This window comes from Saccostrea cucullata, unplaced genomic scaffold (assembly GCF_032062105.1).
Source record: "Saccostrea cucullata isolate Sc308-1 unplaced genomic scaffold, CSIRO_AGI_Scuc_v1 ctg3815, whole genome shotgun sequence".
NCBI classification, from domain to species: Eukaryota; Metazoa; Mollusca; class Bivalvia; order Ostreida; family Ostreidae; genus Saccostrea; species Saccostrea cuccullata.
The window spans coordinates 1-23,034 of NW_026932363.1; the positions used below are offsets into that span (position 1 = coordinate 1).

General features: G+C 34.3%; 1 pseudogene; it reads right to left on the reverse strand.

Moving 5' to 3' along the window:
- Positions 1–7: 7 nt before the first annotated feature.
- On the reverse strand, positions 8–18,936 carry LOC134234976 (DNA-directed RNA polymerase I subunit RPA2-like; annotated as a pseudogene).
- Positions 18,937–23,034: the final 4,098 nt, after the last annotated feature.

A 23,034-nucleotide genomic window follows, 5' to 3' on the forward strand; every position in this document is an offset into this window, starting at 1 on the left:
ACATGACTGGCCGCCCCCGGGAGACTGAGGGGTCTGAAGTCTGTACAGCTTATTGCCCGAGCGATGGTCCAGCGCATGAAGGGGGGTGCCCAAAAGTCTGCTTACCCATCTTAAAAGGAGAAAAGTTTTGAAATAAATGCCCTGCTGATTATTGTACAATGGTTTTAATTTGTATGAGTAAATGTGGGTAATTTATTTGTTTTTACCCATCTAGAAGAGAACATTTTTGTTATTTTCCCAATCTGATACACATATTCCAGCAAGGGATGTGGATTTCATTGGTATACCAACCAATTTTTTGTTGCGTGATCTTTCGTGAAAAGGAGACCTAAATCCCGGTTTTTAGGTACATATTAAAAGTCCAGAAATTTTTCATTTATTTGTTCAATCTTTCAAATTACAATTATAGAAAGTCTAAAAAATGTTGAAAAAGGTAAAAGAAGGCATCTTACCACCCAAAACATGATTAATTTTATGGACATTAAAATTTCAAAAAAGTTAAATTTTTTTTTTTAACATATTTTTAAGAAAAATAATGACAATTCATTAAAAATCATTGTAAAAATTGCTTGTAAAAATTTTGGTATTATTTTTATTTTTGGGGGGAAAAAAATCGTGATATATCCGATACGTTTTTTTTTGGAATACCATCCCTTTTCCCAAACATAAAAATCTGGTTGAAGTCTGAAAATGGGGTTACCCAGATAATGCTATTTTTTACCTGACATTGATACATGTTTCTAGGGCTCTGGTTAAAGTCTGAGAATGGAGTAAACTGTGCTACGGTAGACAGCATGGCCACTTACTCAGCTCCCTGTGGGTTGTTACCTACAAATGTGTGAAATGAAATTGACGTGTGCAGATATCTGAAGGACAATTAAAGTCCTATTTCTTTTTTGAATTTCATCATTTATTTTAACATGACATTTTTTAAAACTTACCCCTTTTTGGCCTCTTCTGGGGTAATACAGATATCCATGTACACCTGTTCAAATGTCCCTATCCATTCTTTATTGTCTGTTGCGAGGTTCCACACAGGGCGAATCATTCGGGCAGTGCTGGTAAAGATGTAAAAACCTGGGAACTGGCTGGCAAACTTTGTTTTGGGGACCAGGCAAATCTCAGACATTGGAGGGATCTGGAAAAGGTTTAAAAACTAAAGGCCTGGCATCAGGATCGGGAAAGCAATCTACAGAAAAAAAATTTCCCTTTTTTTTTTAAATTTTAAAAAGATTATTTATTTCAAAAACACCTACATTTAAAATTGAACAACATGAAAGCAATAAAAATTTTTCAACTCCTTTAAACCCCTTCTGTTTTTCAAATGCTATTTAAGATTGATTGTGAAACTGACCCTTTTTAGACCTTTGACCTTCATGAACCTGAGCCTTTTTTTCCACATTCTGTGCAATATCTTCGGGAATGTATCCCAGAATCCCCCCATTTTAGGAATACTGTAAAGCACTGAGACATTGTCCCATTGTTGGAGCATGACATGGGGTTGTTCCCAGAGAGAAAAAAGGTCAGCTACATGTGAATTACTATAATGTGTGGTAACAGCCTCCCAAAAACAAAGTTTAAGAAATTTTAAACAAATATTGCAAAATGAAATTGACTTTCTCTCTAGAAATTTTGATTTTAAAAAATTTTTTTTTGGTTGGCCGATAGTAACATATTGAAAAAATTTTTTTATGAAAGTAAATGAAAAGAAAAACTGACCCCAGCTAGGGCTGTGAGATGGTTCAGCAGACCACAGGGACTAATCTGGAGTGTGTACAGGAAAAAGGGAAAGCCTGCAATGGTCAAAGTTTAAATAAAAAAGGAAACAGTTGTAAAATTTTTTAAAAATTCAGTTTAATTATCCATGGTATTTGAGATATTGAAGCACTGTGCTCCCTACCCCAAGCCTCTGGGAGAAGTTTAGGGAACGGCTGTTGTTCTCATCTCACTGAAGAACGACCCTCTGTGTACACAGCGGAAATGTGAGATGTACCTGAAGAAGTTCAGCTTGTCTGCCACCACAGTCAAACCAGTGGCCTGAAAAAAAACCAAGAAAATAGCAGTAGTCTCTAACTTGCCATATTTCTGCTCTAATAAATCACAGAGTCTAAATATACTGCTCACCATCCCCCAACCCCCACCCCCCTATGTTAATTAAATTTTTAATGAACTTACTTGCATCAAACCAAGTCCACTCTTGGAAATAATTGAGCCACTTGCCATAAAATATTCCATTGCCTTGGTTATATTTACTGTGTGTCTTAAAGCATCATTCATGGTCACTGAAATGATAAGAAGTTCAGAATTCAATTAATTTGGTATATTTGTCTTCTTTTTCCTCTCAACTAACAAACCTGCATTGTTGATCATTTTTCAAATCCTATCAGATATCTATATATTCACATTCAGTTAATATAAGATATTTCTGTCAGACAACTCAATACTTACATTCCTTCATGAGATATTTCTGTCAGACAACTCAATACTCACATTCGGTTATGAGATATTTCTGTTAGACATCTTAATATTCATATTCAGGTTTGAGATATTTCTGCCACACTCCTCAATACTTACATTCAGTTAAGAGATATTCCCGCTCTTTGTAATTTTTGGCATTTCTTTCAATTGAATTTTTGACTGACACCATCCAATCATGCAACTTTTCCTGAAAAGTGAGTGTAATTTGTTGTCATCAACATTGTCAAAATGAAATCATGTCCCTAAAAAGCAGGGTGTCTACTGACAACTCTAATGAGAGGTTCCCAAGAGAAAATCATTCAGTTATTGTGCTTCTAAAATTTCTAAAATTGGACAGACAATCAAAATAAAATCACATTTCTGCTATGGTAATACACATGGAAGGTGAAACTACTTGTATTTCATTTTTTAATGACATTACATAAATTCTTGCATCTGATAAGAAGTACAAGAGTATATATATATTTTTTTTATGTTTATATCCTGGCTGGTAAAAATGTTTCTACAATTTATGTGATATTTTTAAATGTACATGTACTTAAAAGTCATTTTTCGTTACTGTATTTTTTTTTTGGCATTTCTCTGTTTACTGTATGGCTAGTCATGTTTAAAAAAGGGACTTTGAACAATTCTCCTGAATTTCAACATGTGCATTTCTCTGTTTCTGTTTATTCTCATATCAGTACTGTTCTCAGAAAGGTTGCTCAATTACATTCTATTCCACTCTACTTTCTGCTCTGGTGATGAAACTTAGTGGTTTTCAATTTTTCAATCACCAAAGTTAAAACAACGTCAATTTGATTTCCTTATATTTATCCTTACCAACTATAATTTTCAAAACTTTTCGTACATTTGATTTAGAAAGAGCAGTCAAAGAAGTCTGTTAAATGTCTACCGTTACTTACCTTAAGGATCATCCCATACAACTGACCCCCCAGTAAGAGCTCCTGGAACATTGGATTGTCAGCGCTCTCTGCTGCACACTCCCCTTAGCAAAGGCAAACAGTTTTCTGGTCATATATCTACAGAAAAGGAAGTCCAAAAAATAGAGTGCAAATAATTTCTGAACTAGTCAAAATACTAATAACCCCTTAACTAGTGAAAATCCAAAAAGCTTTCTGGTTATATAATCTGTATCTTAAGAGAATTTTAAAATGTATCAAATTAAAAACACTTATTAAATTATTTTTAAAACAGACAAAAAGAACTCAATGAAATAGCTTAATAGTTATGTATCTATCAAAAACATGAGCCACATAAGAGGTTTTTTAAAAAAAAAATGATTTGTACGTGTTTGTTGTTCTCTAAAAAGTTTGGAAGAAAAGAACTAAATGCTATAAAGAAGACACTGATTTGGTAAAATTCACATGAATTCTTGTTAAGTCAAAGTATTCCACTGCTTGCAGACTTACATTAAAAGATTAAACTTGTCCACATTGTTTTCTAGATGTACACATACGCTTTGTCTACAAAAGAAATCAAGTAATGAAAGCAAGAAAACTTAAGACTAAAAGACACTAACATACAGTATCAAAATTTTTTGTCAGGCTACTGTAGATTCCTCATATTTCGCGAGTACTTTTTATCGCGAATGGGCTCTTCAACAGCAAGTCGCAAGAATAAGAATTTTCACGAATGGACGGTTTCTGAAGTTTTAACATACATTTCAGCACCATAAAAATAAAGGCGAATAATTAAATTTTGTGTTTGGTGCTTCTTGCGAAATTACGCAATAATTAATTCCACGCGTATATTTAGGAATCTACAGTATTTACTTATAATAATGAAATTACATTAGCACTAAGAACTCACTTCAGCATGTACTCCCTACTTCCTCATCTGAGTACCACTCAGGCAGACTGAGTTTGACTCTGAATAACTCCCCTATGTATTTCAGTACTGTTTTCTGTGTGGTCAGATTTTCTGATAGAGCATGTCGCAACATGGCTATCACACAACTGTGTATGAAAAAGAACATTAGTATTTATTTGCCAAAATAGATTTGTATAGTCTTAAAGTGACATCACAATTGTCTTTCTGAACCTCTGCATAGGCCAATGTAATTAATGGGAGTCCTTAACCTAGTTGCATACTTTATATATTTATTTTCCCAGTGTAACAAGAAATACACTTTCTCCTCTTACCCTTTGTAAAATGAGTCTTGTTCTTTATCCCTGGTCAGTTGGTCGTAAATAAATTTATCTGTCACATTGTGTGAGACCCTACAAATTTATAGAATTATAGCATTTCTGTTTCTAGGCAACTTAAATGTACTGTCAAAGACTGCAATATTATCGTTAAAAATATCCATCAACATAACTCCAACCATTCCCATGACTGAATAAAGTGCGCATAATGTGTTTACAAGTATACTTATTGATATTGATTTGTCTTCAGATCTAGATCTGCTAATATCTTCAATGTTTACTTTTATGAAACATTTTTTTTACTCAAAGCTATCAAATTTGACCTACTAGAAACTATTCTTGAAGTTTTTAGTGAACCTATTACCTTAAGGATAATTATGACTGGTACAAAGAACATTTCTTTAAGGTGACTAAAACACAGCGTGGCCATTCCATTGGACAGGTAGTGTAGGACATTATTCTACAATAAAAATAAAGCTTTAAATGGAACACATAATCTCATTCATTATTATAACAGTAACTTGATCCGAAGTGCCGTATCACGTCGAGTAGACAGGTGCGGATCATTAGATCTAACGAGACACAAAGCGCCGAGTTTGATCTGATGATCTGCGTCTGTGAACGAGACGTGATACGGCTCTATGGATCAAGTTACTAATATAATGATAAATTTATTATATACCCCTTTATAACAAGCCAAATATAGCAAAATAAAAACTTAAAGATCAATTGGGTAATATTTATCCATAAAACAAAGCATAATAACAAGGGACTTTCTAACGCACAAGAAAAATAACGTCATGTTTCTGTGTACTACATCATCAGTTTCAAAGAGTGGTGATATGGATTCAGAAAACTACAGTGTGGTGATCCGGAAAGTCGGATCACGATGTCACATGATAGCGTAAAATCAACAGTAAGATTGAGTGATACACATTAGGTATATAATAAAGTAAAGAGTTTGAGATTTACATATGAATGGCAGGTCCTCCCCCCTCCTCATGACCTTAACCCCCACCCACCACTCCTACTGTTGTCCCAACCTCCCTATTTTTTACCTTACCACTACCTGTTTTTCCTTGTTTTTGACCTCACCCCCAAAATGTTTTCTCACTCCTCCCTCTTTTGACCCTCCACTCCCCTCTCCAATGTTGTCTAACCCCTCCCTGTTTTTGACCTTACCACTCCAATGCTGTCCCAACCTCCCTATTTTTGACCTTACCAGTACCTGTTTTTTCCCTTGTTTTTAACCCTCACTCCCCAAATGTTTTCTCACTCCTCCTTGTTTTTGACCTTACCACTCCAATGTTGTCCCCCCCCCCTGTTTTTGACCTTACCACTCCAATGTTGTTCCCCTGTTTTTGACCTTACCACTCCAATGTTGTTACACCCTCCCTGTTTTTGACCTTACCACTCCAATGTTGCCCCCCCCCTGTTTTTGACCTTGCCACTCCAATGTTGCCCCCCCCCCTGTTTTTGACCTTACCATTTCAATGTTGTTTTCCCCCCCCCTGCTTTTGACCTTACCACTCCAATGTTGTTCCCCCCTGTTTTTGACCTTACCACTCCAATGTTGCCACCCCCCTATGGAATGCCATCACTGCCTTATAGCATACAACTTTGCATTTATTATGTCAATTTATCATTACGTGATGTGAACATATCTTTATGTTATGTCATTTTTTATGATATGATGTGAAAATATCTTAACATCATTTCAATGCTGCATTACATGAAGTAAATACATTCTTTTATTATGTCAGCACTTCATAACTTGAAGTAAAATATCCATTTTGTTAAGTGATTATGTGTTTACATTGTGTTAAAACTTTATTACGTGAAATGAATGTTTCTTTACATCATTTCATTTCTTTAATATGCGAGGTCAAAATTGCATTACGTCAAGCAAATTCTGTTTTATAATTAAATTTATCATTACATAAAGTCAAAAATCCATTCCTTTTTGAGAGTGTATACTTCTGTTATATCAAAGCATTATTACGTGATATGGATTTATCTTTATTATACGTCGGGAGCATCATGATGTTAGGTGAACACATCTTACCTTCATGTCAGTGCTTTATTACGTGGTGTAAAAAGTGTATAACATAATGTGAACATATCTTTATATTATATCAACACTTTATTACATTATGTCAGAACTCCATTCCGTGATGTGGATATATAATTACGTTATGTCAACCTTTTCTAATGTGATTTATAAACATCTTTACATTGTGTTAACTCTTCATCATGTTTATTCCAAAAGTTCATTACATGATGTAAAAATACATTTTCATTATCTCAAAGCTGTATATCTGGTATATAATGAATGTTGACGACCGTGTTTTAATGACTGGTAAGAGAAAGGGGGGGGGGGGGGGGGGGGGCTCCTCATTGATTAGGACGAATTTCAGGCACATAATATCACCCCCCCTCTTTTCCATATATAACTTTACTATAGAAAATGTAATGTTCTTGGAAAGCACAGCCCCATCCCCACTTTTTCTTGAAGTATAGTCCACTACAGGTAATGTAGTATACTTGAAGAAAAAAAATTAGGACTGTTTTTTGTTTCGAGTAGAATTTTTTTTTTCTGGCTGACCTCCCCTTCAAAGAAGATGCTACGTCAATTGAATTAGTAATTTTTTCAACCATTCCAGTGCCAGAATTCTATTACAAAAATCTATATATCAGTCTAAATCAGTTGAATATGCCTTAGCAAGCATGCATGGGCACATATCAGTGACGGATATGGGAATCTTGAACAAGGAAGGGGGACGGTATATGGTTGGAGACCAAAGGGGGGGGAGAGAGAGAAGCTCTTAGGCTTTATAGTTTTATAGAAAAAAAGTTTTCAACTTAATTCAGCTAATCTTATGCAATGTCCTACAAAGTAAAACCAATAAATTTATTAATCTTATGTATATTTTGGTCACTAAAGATGGAATGACGGGATTCCTGCCCCCAACCCCCAACCCACCGTTGCACGTTTGTTATACGGTGTGTTAACACTTTTTAAAATAAAAAGGAGAGGTAGAGACTGATAAAAACATATGACAATGTTCTTAATAAGATAAGAAGTTTAAGACTTCTATAAAAAAAAAATTCAATATGAAAATAAAAAAAAAATGCTGCTCGACTCATAATATTTGATTTATTTGATTATCAGATTAAAGTAAACGCCATTGAAAGTAATTCACAGTCGCAGTTTGAAGGCTTTGCGCTGCACGTTTCAAGATTGTCAATCATTTGTCGCTTTATGTTTTCATTTAATATGCCATTCCCAAATCGCCGAGAATTTCTTCTATGACTGTTTTCTTTCCCGCCATTTTTAGTGCCTGCATGCGGAAAGCGGAAAATACGTTATGCTCATATAAAGGCCGGGGATACCCGTGTTCGCATAACGTAATAGTGAATCGACATAATGTAGAAGAGTGCGCACAGTATAACATGAGCTTTCCACACCTGATCAATATGAAAAAGCCTAAGATACACGTATTCTGACAAGAGGCTGAGCATTTTTGACACATTGTAAAGATACAATGACATAACGTAATAACGATTTGTTAAAAAGTAAGGGCAAATTCACATCATGAAATTGATTCACGTCGTCATGTTGCATATTGATGACATAAGGTAGTAAAAGAATTGACCTCATGTGATAATTTTTTGACATCATGTAATGAAATTCTGACATCGTATCATAGCGACTTGATATCAAATTAAGATAAATTCACATCATGTAATGAACTACTTAGACCAAATAGTAGAGAATGCACATAATGTAATACTGAGTTGAAATTATATAAATGTATCTTAACACCACGTAAAAATCTTTTGACATAATGTCACAAAGAGCTGATATAATGCAATGAAAGATTGATGCAATATAATTGAAGTGTTAGTAAATGTCATAAGAAAGTTAACATAATGTAAAAGAAAGTTGTCGCAATGTAATAGTAGTGTGTGTAAATGTCATAAAGAGTTGACCTAATGTTATAGAAAGTTGAGATAATGCAATAGTAGTGTTAATAAATGTCACAAAGAGATGACATAATGTAATGGAAGGTTGACGCAATGCAATCGCAGTGTTCTGCTATAAGGCAGTGACGGCGTTCCATACCCCGTTTTTGACCTTACCACTCCAATGTTGTTCCCCCCCCCCCTGTTTTTGACCTTACCACTCCAATGTTGTTTCCCCACCCCACCCCCCCACCCCCTGTTTTTGACCTTACCACTCCAATGTTGTCTTCCCCTACACTGCGTAGTGACACCCCATATTCTGTGTACTGACTGCCCCTGTTCTTCCATGATGGCCTTATCATACATGTGGGCTGTGAACAAAAATTGCTTGTTAAAAATGATTTAAAGAAATACAAATCTTCATTCTGATGTACACATACAAATGAAAAGTTGAAAATACATACAGTCACATTTGGCTGATGTGTATTTTACTGTCAGATACACCCTTTAGCCTGTTATATGTTTTTTCAGTCAATAAATTTACATTATCTTGTGTTATATTTTTTATTCATAAATTAAAATTTGCTTTTCTCCATTCACCACTTACAAAGTTCCTCCTGGGCATGATCAACATGCGGATGATTTTCTCGATACCATTACATATAAAGTAGCCTCCCATCTCCTGTAAAACAGTAAATGAGAGACATAAATAACTATATAAATCAAAGAATTTACACAAATTTCACCTCTATACATATATATCTTTGTATATCTTTCAGAATATTTTTTTCTAGCAACATACAAGTATTGAAGTAATGATATGATCACTATTTTATAAGAAACTAATCGTGTTCCAGACTGGAGTTACTTCCCTTACCTCAGCCTCTTCCCCTCTTCGTACCAAATCTTTGGGACTTAACCCTTTCAGGTTACAAACATCAGACTTCAAAAATAATTTTTTTTCATATAAGACAGTGACGATCATTTAATATGGGTCTTTTATAAGGCTGAGCAATAATACTGATATTCTGATATAATGCCATACTGTACTCTTCAAAAAAAAGAAACGCATAGTAGAATTTTAGTGACACATTGAACATAAAGATTATTTAGTAAAATGATGTATTGATAAAACAGAAATGTGGTTAAGTAACAGGAATACTATCTAAATGTCATAATTACTCAAGAATTTTAAAATAATAGACAGTTTAAGGTCATTAAAGATCAATATCTGGTATGCCCCCTGCAGACACAAATAATAGCCAGAAACGGCATCTAATGGAAGCAAATTTGTGTAATGAAAACTGTACAGAAATACTCTCCCACTCCAAATGTAGAGCTTTGGTCAGCTGTTGCAGAGTCTGGGGATGCGATTGTATTTGACAAATCATGTCAATACATTTTGTCCAATGCTGCTTAATTTGGATTAAATCTAGTGATTTAGATGACTGTGTCAGAAACAGGTTGCTGTTGCTTTGCAAGAATGGGGGTATCAAACGAGTGTGATGTGACTGTGTATTGTAAGATTGCAAAATGGCTCTAGGATGAGGCTAAATTGAATAGACATGTGTATGTAGAACATGGTTAGAGTACATGTACCTTTTTCCATCAAAGTCCATTTAATTTGAACCAAATCAATCTTACTTTCTTATGATACCATTTTCCATATCATTACACTACCACCACCAACTTTGTTAACGTCCTGGAGGCAGTTATCTAACATTCATTACAAAGCACCAGCACTCTTAAACAAATAAGAGGCTTTCAGATAAACATTCTGGACTAGTAGCTAAACCAAAATGTTCATCGGTGATGCTGTGGTCATACTCAATTGATCTCAGATCTTTAAAGTCAATATTTGGGGTGTTGTAGGGTCGGAACTATGGCATGAATAATCCTCTTTGCAATAATTCATAGTCAACTGAAATCGGTCTTGTTAGATGATCTGTGCAGTTCAGGGATTGTTAATGCTTTAGATGATGTCATTGCCTTACATTCATGCAAATTACGTAATCCTCTGAAGTGATGCTATGCTGCTGATGTCACACGTAGTCTTCCGTATTTTTTGCGAACACTGGGTGTTCGATGTTAATGGTTTATGTTTTATAGGTTAGACATGGCGCTGTGCATAACATCAAAACCTCTTGCAATTGTAGATTGCGGTGCCCCTGCTTCCAGTCGCCCATTTTCCTTTCTGTGCTATGCAACATTCAGTTGCAGCACTTTTAGGAAGCGTCAATTTTCAGATAAAACCAGATTCAAAATATTTAGACCCCCGCTTTTGAAAGCCCCTTTGTACCTGAAGGAATTGCATCAGAATTCAACAAATGAAAATTCAGATCAAAATTTGGGGGGAAATTTTGCAAAATCAGGTTTTTTTGTCTATGAGACTTGTAGAATAGCTGTAAAGTTAACAATTGCATTAAAAATCAAGCATTTCACTCAAATATATCATATTCATCTTAAAATAAAAGGTATGGCAAAACTATCATACATTTTTCAGGGCATTGTTCCTACTATGCGTTTCTTTTTTTGAAGAGTTTATGATAAATAAAATTGTATTCCAACGTGTTTTTTTTCTTGTACCAATAAAGTGGCAAATGTTTGGACTTAGGATTTAAATGGTTTTTTTTAATCCAACCCATACTCTGGCACCAACACATTTCACAATAATGAATCTATTCTTGAAAATTGTTAAAAACTGTTCTTAGTAAGATAATATTCTAAAAAGTTTTACCAGTAACTTGTTTGTCTTCATTATAATGACAGTAAATTATAGAACAAGAGGCCCATGGGCCACATCGCTCACCTGAGAAGCTTTGACCATTCTGTTCTTTTCTAGATTTCCCCCTTGTAATACATATTGTGACCCCACCCTACCCCACTGATCATAATTTCGACAATTTGAAATCTACACTACCACAGGATGCTTCCACATAAGTTTCAGCTTTTCTGGCCCAGTGGTTCTTGAGAAGAAGATTTTCAAAGATTTTTCCTATATATTTCTATGTAAAACTTTGATTCCCCATTGTGGCCCAACCCTACCCCCGGGGGGTCATGATTTGAACAATTTAGAATCTACACTACCCCAGGATGCTTCCAAATAAGTTTCAGCTTTTCTGGCCCAGTGGTTCTTGAGAAGAAGATTTTCAAAGATTTTTCCTATATATTTCTATGTAAAACTTTGATTCCCCATTGTGGCCCCGCCCTACCCCCGGGGGGTCATGATTTGAACACTTTAGAAGCTACACTACCCCAGGATGCTTCCAAATAAGTTTCAGCTTTTCTGGCCCAGTGGTTCTTGAGAAGAAGATTTTCAAAGATTTTTCCTATATATTTCTATGTAAAACTTTGATTCCCCATTGTGGCCCCGCCCTACCGCTGGGGGTCATGATTTGAACAATTTAGAAACTACACTACCCAAGGATGCTTCCAAATAAGTTTCAGCTTTTCTGGCCCAGTGGTTCTTGAGAAGAAGATTTTTAAAGATTTTTCCTATATATTTCTATTTAAAACTTTGATTCCCCATTGTGGCACCGCCCAACCCCCGGGGGTCATGATTTGAACAATTTAGAAACTACACTACCCCAGGATGCTTCCAAATAAGTTTCAGCTTTTCTGGCCCAGTGGTTCTTGAGAAGAAGATTTTTATAGATTTTTCCTATATATTTCTATGTAAAACTTTGATTCCCCGTTGTGGCCCCGCCCAAACCCCGGGGGTCATGATTTGAACAATTTAGAATGTATACTACCTCAGGATGCTTCCATATAAGTTTCAGCTTTTCTGGCCCAGTGGTTCTTGAGAAGAAGATTTTTTAATGATCCCACCCTATTTTTGTCTTTTTCTTGATTATCTCCCCTTGTGAAGGGACTTGGCCCTTCATTTTAACAATTTAAATTCCCCTTCAACCAAGGATGCTTTGTACTAAGTTTGGTCAAAATTGGCCCAGTGGTTCTTAAGAAGAAGTCGAAAATGTGAAAAGTTTACGGACGGACAGACGGACAGTTAGACGGACAGATGACGGACAAAATGTGATCAGAAAAGCTCACTTGAGCCTTCGGTTCAGGTGAGATAATAAAACTGGTACTCATGTACATTTTACAGTGTATTCCTAGTTGTATAAAGTCAAACTGTACATTTAGACTCTGACCTTGACCATCACTGGGACGTCCGCGATCTTTCTCTCCACCGTGTCCTGGACTCGTCCATTCAGCTTCCATAGCATACCAATGTTAAGGCTCCCTAAGTAGGAGGTGCCTCGCTCTCGACACTGAAATTATCAGACACCACACTGAAGTATTTAGAAAAATAATCACTCAGGCTCACTAAGTAGGGGGTGCCTCTCTCTCGACACTGAAATTATCAGACACCACACTGAAGTATTGATAAATAATCACACAGACTCCCTAAGTAGGAGGTGCCTCTCTCCCGACACTGAAATTACCCAAAGATGAACATCTACAGTGTACAGGTATAAGAATATAAAAGTTTTTTTTTTCTTTGATGACAGTCTTTCTCTATTAAAATATATATAACCATTCATTTTCATTTATATCTATCATTCTTTATGGAAGACTAATTAACTTAAATTCTGATCTTTATTTTTTACATAAGAATAATTCTGAGATCAAATAAGAATGGTTGTGTGCATCAGAAACCAACCTCCGCTGGGTAGACTTTTAACGTCTGAGCAAATTTGTTGCCAGAATCCACTGTTGGACACGATATTGTGGCATCCTACCAAAATAAATGTTATATGTATTAAAATCATGCCATATTATACTTTTTACATTACATAAATGTAAAAAAAACCAGAAGTCTCTGTCGAGACTGTAGCTCTACTGGTTTGTACTTATAACAAAGGATGAGAAAAGAAGCCATTGCCATCAGACCAAAACTGTAGGATGACTAGCGTTTTAAAGGAATTTCAAAGAAAATTCAATTTTGAGTAACCATGGCAACATCGTTCATCGAAAGTAAAATCCAATGCACTATTTTATATATCTTAGTATAGTCTACTTGTGTGCCAGGTAATATTGAAATCAAATCAAAACTGTAGGAGGAGTAGCATTTTAAAGGAATTTCAAAGAAAATTCTATTATTAGTAACCATGGCAACACTGTTCATCGAAATCAAAAACCAATGCACTATTTAATGTATCTTAGTATAGTCTACTTGTGTGCCAAGTAATATTGAAATCAAATCAAAACTGTAGGAGGAGTAGCATTTTAAAGGAATTTCAAAGAAAATTCTATTTTTAGTAACCATGGCAACACCGTTCATCGAAATCAAAAACCGATGCACTATTTTATGTATCTTAGTGTAGTCTACTTGTGTGCCAAGTAATATGGAAATCAAATCAAAACTGTAGGAGGAGTAGCGTTTTAAAGGAATTTCAAAGAAAATTCTATTTTTAGTAACCATAGCAACACCGTTCATCGAAATCAAAAACCGATGCACTATTTTATGTATCTTAGTGTAGTCTACTTGTGTGCCAAGTTATATTGAAACCAGACCAAAACTGTAGGAGGAGTAGCGTTTTGAAAAATTGTTTACAGACGGACAGACAGACAGACGGACGGACGACGGACACCTTACTATCGCATAAGCTCTTCTGGTCTCTGACCAGTAGAGCTAAAAATCAGAAGAATAATGCAACCCATCCCCATCCACCCTGTTTTATCAAAATCTTACCAGCATTTTAAGTGTGACCCGGTCTCCATTTGGCAAGGCAAACTCCACAAGTGGAATCGTCTAAAATGAGAAAATTTTTATTTCTGTATTTTTAAATAATGTCAAAGATAAATATGCAAACTGAAAAAAACGTATGGAGAACATCTTGCTGTATGCACAGTACTTTAATTACTAATTACTTTAATTAATATGTGTACTAATATTCAGGAATATGTAAAGTCTTCACTTTCGTATGTAACATTTATTTCTGCAATATGCAAAACTATGTATTTTCTAACCTTCTCATCATAAAAAGCTTGTGTATCCATCTTTATATTAAAATGAGCCAAATACATAATTAATGAGATAAAGGAATTCATACATACCTGTACTGCTCTAGTTAATCCCCCATGTACCAGAGCATTGAATGAATCTATGTGGGGTTTTGTTAGGTCTTGAAGTGGCTGAAGTTTAAATAAAACAATTTCAGTACACATCATGTACAAGCTGGGCTATCAAAAAGTTCGTGGACTAGCGCCATCAAATTAAAACTGCATTTGACACATCAATGAATTTTAAAATATTTAGTTATCATCATTTTTTCTATCTATAGAATAAACCACAAATCATAAATGTTATTTTTAAATAAGTTAGTAAAGTTTTTGTAAGCAATGGTATGTCCAGGCAGGGCAACCTCCAAAGCAACGTTTTTTCGGCCTAAGTGTAACTAGGGCTAATTGTAACGGAGACCGTTACAGATGTTCCCCAAACGCTCCCCAACTCCCTTTTGGTGCCATATTCCCTGTAAGCTCTATTAAATAAGACATACTTTATGCAATTTAGACTTAAACATCGTTTTTCCAGAAGAATACAATATATATTTAAATTTTAGCATTGCACGCGTGCTCATGTGAATGCATGTGCGTAATGACCATATCATCTTGTCTACACTATCTATGTATTTTGATATACTTTATTTCAAAGCATTTAATCCAAAAGTATTAAAAATATACTTTCAAACGTATTTTTAATTCTACTCATTTCCCGTGCACGCACGTGCAAGCATGTGCATGATGACCATACCGTCTTGTAGGAGTTTATTATGTCTATCTATATTCTAAATCCCATCCTGTCTGGTTGGAAAACAAGGAAGTTATAACCATTTTAAGTTTAAGCCAATCAGATTGCAGCACACGTGCATGCGCGTATTCTCATGACAATTCTTATGTATCATATATTGTAGGACATCCTAAAGTATGCCTATGTTTTAAATTTCATAGCATTTAGTCAAAAAACAAAAAAGATATTGAAATTTTTGTTTCAGCCAATCACAGCAAAGAGCACGTGCACGCACTTGCATGCATGTGCATGTGGACCATACCTTCTTGTAAGAGTCCATTATGTCTGTCTATGTTCTAAATCCCATCCTGTTTTTATGGAAATCAAAGGACTTATAGCCATTTAAAGTTTAAGCCAATCAGATTGCAGTGCACGTGCATGCACATGTTTTCATGACAATTGTTACATATCATATTGTAGGACATCCTAAAGTATGCATATATTTTAAATTTCATTGCATTTCGTCAAAAAACAGTTAAGATATTGAGATATTTGTTTCAGCCAATCAGAGAGAAGCGCACGTGCATGCGCGTGAGTTCGTGCTAATTTGACACTGTCATATAAAATACACTATTAATATATCCTTACATAATGAGTTTCAAAGAATTTCATCAAAAAATGTAAAAGTTATGGCTATATTAAATATATCAGGCATTTCACGTGTTGCACGTGCGCGCTCTGGCAAGCACGTGCGCGCAAAATGACCTTGATTCTGCAAATCTACTTAACATGTCTACTTACCCTAAGAAGATTTTACCTACATCAGATGAACAGTTTACAAGATCATTCGCGGACAAATAAGTACCCAGGAAGAAGAAAAATAATAATAAGAAACAGAGTAAAAACAATATGTTCCCCAACTTCGTTTGGGGAACATAACTAAGATAAACTATTTTGATCTGAACATTTGACATCCAAAAATCCTGTTAATTCAGATATATGCTGGGACACTATTGTTCAATAAAATTTGGAATTTTTACCTCATTCTGGAAGTTCTATGAAATTTTACTTTAAAGTTTACATGGAATAGCCAAACAAATATTACCTTGAAAATGGCGTTAAAAGGGGGGAGGGGTTTCATTTTCCAACATTCTATAAAGTTTTGTCCCTGGAAAAACTGTTATAAAACTGGAAATGTTTAAACTGGCTATGGAGAAAAAAATTGCATCCAGATTACATGTTTTTAATGCCAAAATAGATTCAGAGAGAAAAGGGATGCAAAATTAATGTTGAATTGTTATCAAGGTTCGAAAAATCTATCACGTCAAATAATGAGGTTTATCATGTGTTAGCTATATTGAAGTCCAAAAAACAAAATATGCTGGCACAATCAAGCGTAGATCTCTCCCAATGTATAAATCCATTTGCAATGATATATGCATTGAAAGCTGCTGTTCACTGATGACATTGTTAAATCATAAAAACAAGACGGGTTGAAGTCCTTACTCAGCTCAAGGGATTCTCATCAAAATAAGTGCACGAGATAGAAGAAGCGGACATTGAAAAATGATGTTGTCTGACATCATGAAACTAAGCGGTGCTGGCGCCAGGTGATCAAATGATGTCGTTTTTGTTTTATAATAATTTGGGAAATAATGAACATATCAAGCTAAAATTTCAACTTTTCTTTATTTTTTGTTGTTTTATGTTCCTTATAAATTTTGTATGCTCAGACAACATAGTACAGTTAATTCTCGATAAACCATCACCTTTTGTAATTTAGAAAACATGGCGGTATAACAATTTTGTAGATGAATTGAATTTTCCATCTTTTAGGAAAGAAGAAGTTACTGTTCTTAGAAATACCATTTAGCATTTCTATTCTTATTATTACATGTACATGTATAATATAAAAACATATTTCTAAATTTGAAATACTTTTTTTATGTACCATTTCGCTAAAACAAAATGTGCAGTTATGAAATAAAGACAAGTACATGTGTTTGCATGTAAATGTGCATGTCTGATATTGAAAAAAAAAACCATGTTGCATCTATCATCATTGATCATCGTGATATATTGCCGATGGTATGTACATGTAAAATGAATTCTTGAATAAATTCATTGTTTATGGCATCATTGTTAATGTTGATCATCAAAATAATATTGTTATCGGTGTACTTAAACAACGACCGCTTTCGTGGCAAAGCCGTGACTAAATGATTTTTATTAAACAGAAAACAAAATTATTATAATTGTTCATGTTAAAATTATTGTTTATTTAATTCTTATTTAATTGCATGCACCTTGTCTGGATTTGCATGCTTCACAACAGGGATAGCGTCAACCAATTAGCCGCAGTTCTCCGACCACATGCACCTGTGGCGGTTTATCGAGAAAATTGACACTTAAAAATGGATGTTTGTTATGAAAACAGGGTGGCGGATGGCGGTATGCTACTCTGGCGTTATAAAGAGAATTTTATATAGCAGGAAAAACGTTCTTTGGAAATCATGGTGGTATTGCGAAAATGGCGATGAATCGAATGGCGATAATTCGAGAATTGACTGTACTAATTTTATAGCCTCAGTCAACGAACTTTTTGATAACCCCTCGTACATGTATTATCAATTTCTTTCAAAAATGACAAGTTTCACTTGCGCTGTAAGGTATAGCAATAACATCTTGGTGAAGAGAACATGAGGATTACTGGCATATACTGTCAATTGATTCATAAGAAACTGTTTCTGAGTAACCTTTGGACATGACTCATAAATAACTTGGTTCTCAAAGTGACTACAAAAGTTCACATAAAAATTAGCTGCAGAACTGTAGCGTTATAGTTTTATATACTGTACATGCACTTGTCTTCAGCCATAACGCTACAGATCCCGTAATGCAAAAAATGTGCAATTTACAGCACGATTTTTTTCCCACTGTTTGGTAGAATATTTCTCCACTTTCCCTCATTAGTAAATCATCTACCTTTCACTCCCTATAATTCTAGACACATTATTTAACCAATCTGTATATTTTATCCATCTCCCAACCCTTTAATCATTTCTACAAGCGATACAAAAGCTTGATTTGAATTGTCTGATGGATTGCAGAAAATTCAAATTCAAGCGAGTTTATTGCTTGTAGAGACGGATTTAAAGGTTTGTGATCATGAAATGTGTATCAAAATAGTAAAAAGTTGCACTGAAGTATATTTAAAATCTTATGGGGTAATTCTAGCTACGTAGCTAAACTTACTGACTGTAGGCCATTGAACCTGTCTTATTTTCTTTAGAGAAGTCAAGGAAGTAGGCGAAAGCCTTCCACTTCTCTAAAGAGAATAAACCTGTCTGTGTCTAAAATCACCCTGACATCTTCTCTCGTCAGATAAAATCCATGGACGATGAAGTGGACAGCGACTTTTCTTCGCTGAAATGAATGTCACACCTACCTGATGTTGTTTAGGATTTAATCTTCCATATTTCTTCCCTGTTAAGTTCTTCAGAGAAGGTTCTCTCAAGTCTGTTGACATTTTGACTCCCGCACGTGTATTTTTCTAAATCATAATCTAATGGTAACTTATTTGTCTCTCGATAATGTCGCACATTTCAAACGTTTTAGCGATGCTGTTTTACTTAATCCTAGATACTAAAACTGTTCAGCGAAAAATGTTGTTTTCCGGATAAGTAAGTCATAACGCTTTATGAAAGTATGAAAACACATAAAAGATATTAAACCAAGAATAAATCACATTTTTAAAAAACTTGTTTCTAAATTTGTTTGAATGCCTTTTCCTTATTGGAATACATAGTGGGAATTTTCAAAAGAAAGAGGGCGTATAAGGCGTGGACAATCCCCCTCTTTGAGACAAATTGTTTCTCAATTTTCAAAATTCACAGAAAAGTTATATTTTTCTAAAAGCATGTTCTCAGTAATGTCATATTCAAAGCATTTTATTATTTAATTTTACTGAACGACTTACCATTTGATAAGCTTTATTTCAAAGTTGACAGTTAAGAATATTTAGTGGAAAATGGTTTTGAAAATGGGTTTACTATATACATGTAGAGCTATAAAAATGAATTTTGAACATGAATGGGTCAAGTCTCCATTCTTCGTTAATGCTTAAATGATGGAAAGGTAAAAGTGAAATCTATTTCATTTGTCAAAAAAAAAAATGGAATCTGAACCCATTCTATATGAAAAACGAAAATTTCTGAAAAAATGTATGCTTCAACAAACCCGTTCATTTAAATCACACCGACAGACGTTGATAATGCATACTTTGTAGCGTAGTGGTTGAAGCGGTCGGTCTTGGACCAAACCCTGCACTATGGAAAGAGTTCAAATCATACGCGAAGCTCTTTCTTTTTTTTGTTTTCACATATCTTAAAAACGAGTGAAAAATAAATTATTAATAGAATATTAAAACAATGAAATACAGAATTAAATATGTAAAAGATGATATAAACTATCTAATTTTGAAAAAATATAACTTTTAGAATTGAGAAATGTCTTTTCTCAGAGCGGGGGATTGTCCTCGCCTTGTACGCCTCCATTCTTTCTTATCTTTCACAGACCATTTTCTGTAGTATAAAACATTAAATATTGCAGACACCGCTCTCTCTGTCTCTCTCTCTCTTAGCTGATCCAAAAAGGGGTTCAACCCCTTAACCCCGGTGCCCCTCTAAATAGATCCGCCAACTGGTTTCCTGATCAGTTCTGTATGGAAAGAAGAACCTGGTTTCACACGTGTACTGTTTTTTCTCTCTTTTATTTACACGTGTACTGTTGTCGGAATATGTATGTGTAATATATTATATAGCGTCTGTGTAGTATACTCTTTAAAAATTACTCAGCTCTTATGGATAATAAAGCTGCTTTTCTTAGTTGAAATAAAAAAGAAATCTGCCCGACTTCGAAAATTCTACTTCCTGCGGAGGGGGGGGGGGCTCATAAAAGCAGGTTAAAATAATTATTTTAAATATATATTCTCATAACAAAAGAGCTTTCTACGCAGTTATAAGTGTAATGTAAAGATATCTATCGTCTGTATAGCTATCCCAATAGTCTGTCCTAATAATAATACATGTACGTTTCAATAATTTGATATAAACTGATAATTATAATTTTGACTTGTCTTTTAAATAGAAACGATCGAATCGCTTACACAAAGTTCAAACAACAATTGTGATTGGTATGAGATTACATATGTAATTGAAGGTAAGATATTTTGTATTTCACTCCAGACAGACAACCAAAGAAAAAACCCAGACAATATGATTTTCCACGTCTTCATCAAAATATATAATACTAGTATACAGGTCTCATTTCATATCCTCTTTATTTCTTACATTTTTTCATTCATATTTACCTCACCAAACGAGTAGGAAGTTAAAATATTTCTTGATTGCTTTAAACTTTTTTCATACAACCCTATTTTTATAAATCCTTATAAAAAAATTTTATCAAATAATTATAATATCATATATAGCAAACAAACAAAATTTACACACAAAATATCGATGTATGGATATTGATATGGAGGAATCCTTTATGGAAATAAAAGACTGTACTTTTGTGTCATACTAGTTTAGAGACTATACACTAATCGACTTATAGAGTTCATCAACGTCTTTGACACAAATGTTCAGTGTGACACACTTCTACATAAAATGAGATAAAGCAGTAATCCCCACGTGATGTCTATGGAGAAATAGTATTGTCATATTGGCAAAAAATTTCAAAAGAAAAAAGAAAAAAAAAGTTTACTGCCATATTCTTCGTAAGCTATGTAGGCGTTTAAATAATACACAATTTTAATTATGTATTTCTTGCCTACATAAAGCATTTGAAAATTAAAAAAAAAAAATAAATAAAAATAAAAGAAAATAGAAGAAAACAAACTAAAATAAATATAACATATTTACTAACTTTTGTGACACAGGTACTTGTGGACAGGATCCCCCCCCCCCCCCTGGTCAAAATATTTTTTTTTTCTCATGAATTATGTTTCTAGTACTTATTTACATTGTGTTCCATATGAAAAATCCAAAAAATAGCATAGAATTAACGATTTACTAAAAAAGTCATACCCCTGGTATTTTTGACCAGGGGTGTATGGGGGGGGGGTGTTCCTGTCCACAAGTACCTGTGTTTTGTGATATACAGATTGAATTAGAAGCTTCCGGGTTTACATATGCAAGTCAATATTTATATGCATACTTTCAAAAGCCTAAACTCTACTTTTCAAATACAGAAATTATAATTTATTTCACGTACAGAAAATTAAGCCCTTTTAACTCACCAATTTTAATAATATTCACTATGTTAAAAATCATAATTTTTATTTGATAGTATTCATGTGAATAAATTAACCAGGGACAAATTTTATCAATTTAGAAAAAAAATTCTCTAGCTTGAAAAATTGCACCAACTCTCCACCTTAAATATTGTTCATATTATAATTGTGATAATCATCTCACTTAGTAGTACTTAGCGAAAAAAAGGTGAGTATACTCTCTCTCTCGTTAACTGCTATTTAAGTTGGCAATCTATTCATACTTTCTATATGCTAATCCATAGAAGCCAAAAATGTCTTTGTTCAAATTTTCAACAAACCCTTTCAAATCTAATGTGTAAAAAAGAAGATTTTAAAGCGCCAAGACTGTATTTCTTCCTATGGTTTTTAAAGTACCAAAACATATATACATTTAATTTAACATTTCAAAGATATATAGTTACATGATTCCATCTGAAAATGCATGTAATGCTTGCATATATTATCTTGATTATGCATGAGTATATTCATGCAATGTTTGCAAGCGAATATATTTATCAATTCGATTATATAACATGTATAGTGGCAATTAAATTGTCAAGGTCTGTGACGTCCCATTGGACTATGGACTATTATGCTATCTGTTATAATGATGTTATCATTCGATTGATGTGAAAAAAAATACGTACAAACGTACATTATTACTAGTATATGGAACTGATTTATACATGTATCATTACACCAGTTTTAGCTGCAGATCTGTAGCGTTATGGTTTTAGAAATTACATATTTGTCTTTGACCAGAACGTTACAGATCTCGAAATGCAAAAAAGGTGCAATTTACGGCGCAATATTTTTTACGCACTTTTGGGGAGATTTTCTCCACTTTCCAGCATCGGTCAATCAATTACCTTTCACTCCCTAATTCTAGACACGTTCTGTAGCCAATATGTATATTTTATCCACCTCCCAACCATTCATAGCTGTCTCAACAGGCAATAAACTCGCTTGAAGTTAATTTTCAGCAATCTAACAATTTCTAATAATATAATCAAGCGAGTTTATCACTTGTAGAGACGACTATAAAGGGTTGGGAGATGGATAAAATATACAGATTAGTTAGATATAATGTGCCTAGAATTTGGGCTTGAAAGGTAGTTATTGACCGATGCTGGAAGAGGAAAAATTCTCACCAGAAGTGCGCAAAAAAATATTGCGCCGTAAATTGCACCTTTTTTGCATTACGAGATCTGTACCGTTATGGTCAAAGACAAATATATTAAAACATAACGCTACACATCTGCAGCTACACCAGTTTAAGGGTGGTTCCAGGGTTCCAGGGTGCTTGAATTAAGGGGGATGTACGGCAACCTTTAGTGCAGTGAGAAAGAAATGTAAACATTTCTTCTAATGGCTAAAATACATTATATTTT